The sequence below is a fragment of the Bufo gargarizans genome, chromosome 3 (assembly GCF_014858855.1).
Source record: "Bufo gargarizans isolate SCDJY-AF-19 chromosome 3, ASM1485885v1, whole genome shotgun sequence".
Lineage (NCBI taxonomy): Eukaryota > Metazoa > Chordata > Amphibia > Anura > Bufonidae > Bufo > Bufo gargarizans.
The window spans coordinates 54,452,343-54,458,706 of record NC_058082.1 but is presented as its reverse complement, the minus strand read 5'-3'; the positions used below and the strand labels follow the sequence as shown (position 1 = coordinate 54,458,706).

The 6,364-nt window shown below is 43.5% G+C and overlaps 1 long non-coding RNA gene across 1 annotated transcript; it reads right to left on the bottom strand.

Moving 5' to 3' along the window:
* Nucleotides 1-850: 850 nt before the first annotated feature.
* On the bottom strand, nt 851-5,256 carry LOC122932408. Its single transcript, XR_006388303.1, has 3 exons — nt 5,210-5,256; nt 2,051-2,091; nt 851-912 (listed from the first exon to the last, which is right to left on the bottom strand). It is a non-coding gene; the product is annotated as an uncharacterized LOC122932408 (long non-coding RNA).
* Between the last annotated feature and the right edge of the window lie 1,108 nt (nt 5,257-6,364).

Here is a 6,364-nt window from a genome sequence, read left to right as displayed (position 1 = left end):
TACATCAGATATTCTTCTCCATCCTTTAATAACACAGACACATACGGGGGTCTGGTAAATCCCTTGAGCCCCTTCTTAGAAGATAATTCTTATCAGTTATAAAGTGGTGTTCACTATGACCGGCATTTCATGTTCTGCTAATTCTATAGGGAATTATTTCTTACATTTTTAATTGTGAAATTTCAGTTGGAGTTTAGTAAAATAGAAGCAGATTCTTATCGTCTGTTCTTGGAGCACATGAAATCTATCCACACATCTATAGGACCCTTCAGGTGGGGACATTACTTGCAGAAGAGTTGTGGGGCTACCATCTAAGAACATAAGTAGGGTTTTTCCTCAGTTAGTAGGATCACCTATTCTATTAGTAAGGCCCCATTCACAGTTAGGTTTGGAATCTGGTAGTCTGATCCATCTAAGGATCAGGCTAATGGAGCTCACAGTATCGGGCATTGTCGGATACGACCATCTACCACCGGATGCCCGTGATTTTGTCTGGACGAGACATGGCATAGATGCCGGAAAGCATCCGGATCTCTGCTGGAGTAAAATGGAAGACAAAATAAATCTAACCTCTACTCGATATTCAAACCATTAGTCCTGGTAGTTCAGGGAATTCTGTCATAATCTGTGAAGACAAGATGAAAGAATATTATATAAAAATGACCATTTCTGAGTATGGTGTCAGTATTAGTAACGGAAGGATAAAGAAGAAACGTAAATGACTTATGTGGGATACAACGTGTATGAGATTAGAAAATCATGGCTGCTTCTTCCAGACACAGAACAGTAGGTAACTATAACATTTTATAGAAGTCTTCACAACTGAATATCTATAGAAAATACCTCAGCATAATTGTGGATGCTGGTCTCACTTGTTGAGGACATCGGAGGTGAAGACCTCGTCATATCGTCCTATAGTGAAGACAGAGGAGAAGAGGTAAAAATCAGAAAACACTCCTGTAATTTGTCCCATGTGACACATGAACATTAGAGAGGGCTGGTGTAGAAGAGATGTTATAGAGAGGGCAGTACATACAATACCGGATCCTGCTAAATCATTATACATATAGATAATAACTAATCCCGTATTATAGAAAATAAAAAACATAGTAACCAGGATCTTAAAGTTTTTTTTTCGAGAGTTTGATTTTGATCATTTTACCATCTAATGATCCATAGATAGAAATCGGACGAATGGATAATCTAGCAGGAACATTGCTGCATGTCCCGGCCAACATGTCACCATAATACCTCATTAACTAATCCCTTACTATAGTAAATAATGAAAAACTTCCTAACCAGAATCTTAAAGCGGTTTCTCGAGAGTTCGATATTGATGGCCTATCCGACAGGACATTAACATCTGATTGGTGAGGGTCCATCTCCCAGCACCTCCGTCGGTCAACTGTTTGAAGTGGCCGCTGCGCTATATTGAGTGCTGCCGCCTCCTTACAGCGTACCAAGCACAGCGCCGCACGTTGTATAGTGGCTGCGCTTTGAAGCCATTCCCCTGACTAAGCCATTGGGCGAAACGCAGTGGATAAGTGAGAGACACTGGTGTTGCAGAGATGTATTAGATAAGCAATTGGTATATTATTGTTCTATATATGCGAGTCACTGCTTTAGGCTTTTCCGCCTCTGTTACCGCTTTGATCGCATCGGTTGACTGTATATAACTTATGAAGGTATCTACATGCTATTTTAAACTTTGATCCTATGAAATGTAGTAAGGTATTGACATGCCATTAGTCTATGCTGGTCTATGTATACATCTAATGTCTCATCGCTAGCCTCACTCCAGTGGTCCCTCTTATGCAGGTCACCTTGCAATGTGGACCTCTATGTATGTTTTTTAGCCTTTTATTAGTATGACATTAAATAAGGATTTTTTGATACTTTATGATCGTTTGGACTCTGAATGATCTGGGCATCCATGTGTTTTTGTAGGTATTGTATGGTTACGGTATATACCAGAGATGTGCGGATTATACACAGACACGGTATATAAGCCACTAGTACATAGACAGAAGGGTAAGATAAAGCAGTTTACCTCAGTGGAAAAATTCAGACTTCTTAAAGTCTTCATAATAACTAAGAAAATAAAGAATTATTCATATATTATAAAGTATTCAAACAGTGAACTAAACAAAACAAGACGCCATATGCAAAACTAAAAAAGTCTAAAACAAAGGAAGAAGCAAATATTTCCCGACCATCATCCAGCAGCAATAATCTGCCCTCTGGTTCAGCTGCAGTTAGGCTACTTTCACACTCGCGTTTGGTGCGGATCAGTCATGGATCTGCACAGACGGATCCGTTCAGATAATACAAACGTCTGCATCCGTTCAGAACGGATCCGTTTGTATTATCTTTAATTAACATAGCCAAGACGGATCTGTCTTGAATACCATTGAAAGTCAATAGAGGACGGATCCGTTTTCTATTGTGCCAGATTGTGTCATAGAAAACGGATCCGTCCCCATTGACTTACATTGTGTGTCAGGACTGATCCGTTTGGCTCAGTTTCATCAGATGGACAGCAGAATGGAGACTGAACGGAGGCAAACTGATGAATTCTGAGCGGATCCTTTTCCATTCAGAATGCATTAGGGCAAAACTGATCCGTTTTGGACGCTGGTGCAGAGCCCTGAACGGATCTCACAAACGGAACGCCAAAACACCAGTGTGAAAGTAGCCTTACAGGCAGCAATCCTCCCTGTGTATGGGGGTGAACAATCATTACTACCATCGCTCATCCCCATACAGATTCATTATCTGTCGGTGGCAGATCCCTGGTCACACACAGAGCTGTGCTGCTGACAGACGCTGATGACTTGTGTGGCATAAATGTGGCATCGCTCAATCGGCAGCATTTTTACAAAACACATTTAGCACACACTCCCGATAACTGGTCTGACAATCTGTCCCTGTAAATGGCCATAACTGTGGTAAATGACCGACCAGATGACATCATCAGAAATGGTGGAAGCAGCAATCTATAGGAGATGCAGCTTCAGCTATAACTACCCATTACAATGTGGACGCCGATCACCAGCACGTGGAAATGTGGCCCCTTTATTGACCCCATCTGTGATTGAAATTCACAGAAAATGAAAATGAATGACTTCTATACGTTCCTTTGTCACTGGACTCACTGCCCCCAATAAACGTTTCCATCTGTGACTGACCTATAGATAGAACCATATATACCCATGTGTTTGACCTCCTGTGTTTTATTTGAGGTCATCATGTGAATATTGTGAAATACAGCATCGAATCGTTCAGGAGGACTTAGACCGCCACACACAGCGCTCCCCGGACCTTTAGTCCCCAGATGCCATGGTCACCGCATCTGAGGGTTAATTTCCTGCGTTCGATCTTATCACCGATCGCAGACATTAGCCCTTGGTGTCTGCTGTAGAAAACAGAAGTCCCCCAGTGCCTATGCGCCCGCTCGGCTCACTTGGGAAGGGGTTAAACACCTGTCTGCAGGATCAACCCTATCAAACAGGCATACTGCCTGGAAGTGTTACTCCTGTTGATTAAAACGATATCTTAAAACCTGCTGCTCCATTCCAGAGATATGGTCGTTTTGAATCAATATGCAAATTAGGACTTCAGTGCACCGAGGGGCAGACCCTAGACCCTTGTCCTCTGGCCTGGCCCTGTAAGGCCCACAAAAACATTGTTGACTCTATTATCAGCGCTTGCCCCGTGCACTTCACTAGGTTTTCCTGCTGATGAAATGCTTACTACCAGTGGGTTAGTACCATCAATGGAGGCAGACCACACAGTCCCTATGGGGACCCTGAGGTCAGTGGGCCAGGCTGGGCTGAATGGCAATGACGGTTTTCTGACCTAAATTCACCCCATGGCATTGACACAGTAACACTAGACCAGCAGCTGCCGGATCAGGAGAACATATTGTACGCTCCTGCCCCTGGGCATCCTGTCCCTGTCCTCCTCCAGATGCTTCCTCCAGGGAATGGAGTAAGGAGAGGCTGAAGAGGAGGAAAGCTTAGCACATCGGGGGTCATTTACAATGGTCCCTATGCCAGAAGCTAGTTTAAAAAAATTGGCAAACTGTGGGTTTGCCATTGTTTAAACGCCATTGCGACTAAATGTAGTGACGGTTGGCATGGTGAGAACAGGGCCACCCGCCCTGGTAGATTTATCATTTATGCCAGTTTTCCAATGAGAATATAGAGGCTAGTTACAATGATTGTACTTTGGGGGAAGGGGGACCAATTCTGAGTTTTGCTATAGGGCCCTATTATTTCAAGGACACCTCTACTTACTGTGCATGTCTGGATTATACCTGGATTGATCCTGCTGACTGCTCCTCTTTCAGGTCTAGTTCACACATCAGAGTCTACATTCAGCTTTACAATGTTTTTTTTTATTATTTTAATGAAAATGGCGAACTCCAACTTCCATTGCCACATTATTGACCAACACAGTTTGGAGGAGGAATTAATTAGAGAAATCTGTATCTACAATGAGGAAATATGTCACAAGCTCCACTGGTCCAGTTTGGACTTGGCAGTTTATAAGACATTTCCCTGAATCACAGCCCAACTGCTGATAATCCGGATGAAGAGAAGTCCTCCCGCGTACAGCTGTGGTGAGGTATCGGTGTGATTAGAAACTGTATCACTTGTGTCCAGAGTCAATCTGGCCGTATATAAGACGCAGAGAGAGTATACACCTCGTATAGTAACCTACAGAGTTATACCTAATGACATTATAGCGGATAAATGCTGCGCCTTACCTGTCAGTCAGACAGTAACGTCCTGGTCCAGATGTTATTTCCAGAAAGCAAAGAAATAGCCAAAAAATAGCGAGCGATAGGATACACACCGATCAACTATCTAGCGCAAAATGGGAATAAATCATCTATGGGAACTTTAGGACTAGAACTCTGTTGTGACATCATCCTCAGAAGCAGCTGCAATTGTTACATCACCATTAACCACTTAGTGACCAGACTGTTACAGACCAAGCAATATTTTTTTTTCTTTTTTTTTTTTCTTTCAAGAACTATAACTTTATTATTTTTCTGTTGATGTAGCCATATGGGGGCCTGCATTTTGCAGGACAAGTTCTAGTTTTTAATGTTATCATTTTGCGGTTACACATAACTTACTGATTAACTTTTATTAAAGGGAACCTGTCACCTCCAAAAGTGATATAAAACTGCCAGCATTACCTTATAGCAGCCCCCAGTCTGTTATTGATCATGTGTGTGAGCCAGAGGTTCGATAATCCATACTTGAGAAAAACGCTTTTTTAATCTCCATGAGCGCTCTGTTTCCTGTGAGATTGAAGTCAAGCAAAGCCTGCCTCTTACCCGTCCCCTCTTCACTTTGATTTATATATTTTCTATTCCTTCGGATCGCGCAAGTCTGGCGCCTGCGCGGTGCGCCCATTGTGACTGCACGATCCCGCCTCCGGCTCCCGCAGTCAGCCGGGCATAATTTTCTCTGTGCGCACGGCAGCAAGAATCAGTGTGTGCTCGCGCCGGCGAGGTATATTCACAGCGCAAGCGTGATCACTGGTTGCAGGAGCAGAAGAACTCAAGCCAGTGATCACGCTCGTGCTGTGAATATACCTCGCCGGTGCGATCTCTCACACTGATTCTTGCCGGTGCATGGGCAGTGAGAAAATTATGCCCGGCTGACTGCGGAACCCCGAGACGGAATTATGTAGTCACAAGGGGCGCACCGCGCAGGCGCCAGACTTGCCCGATCCAAACGAATAGAAAATATGTAAATCACAATCAAGAGGGGACGGGTAAGAGGCGGGCTTTACTTGACTTGAAGCAAGGAGGCCGCTGCCCCCTTGACTTCAAGCTCACAGGAAACATATCGCTCATGGAGATTAAAAAATTGTTTTTCTCAAGTATGGATTAACAAAATGGTAACAAAACACCACCTCCTCCACAGATCATTCCTCCTATGCGGTGTACCACCCTGGATCCCCAGGGCGTACGTACGCCAGTCACTCTTCACCACGACTTGCTTTCCAAATGCCGCCTCCAGCTGTGACTTCAAGCTTCCACCGAACCTCAAAAGAGAGAAACAGTGAACAAACCGCACAATAATATTTTTTTTTTTTTTTTTTTTTTTTTATATATATATATAAATGTATAAAAATAAACCTGGTATAACAAATCCTACATCCAAAAAAGGGGCGGGAGGGTGGGCAACTCGCTTACCCTGTCAAGAGGAAGTCGTCCTCCCTGAACTCCCCTATTTATAACCCCTTATTACTCCTCCCACCGTCTCTCCCACTATTCCTCACTCCACCTCCCACTTCTCTTAACCCTTTCCTAACCTCCTTAACCTCTACCCAAGCCTATACT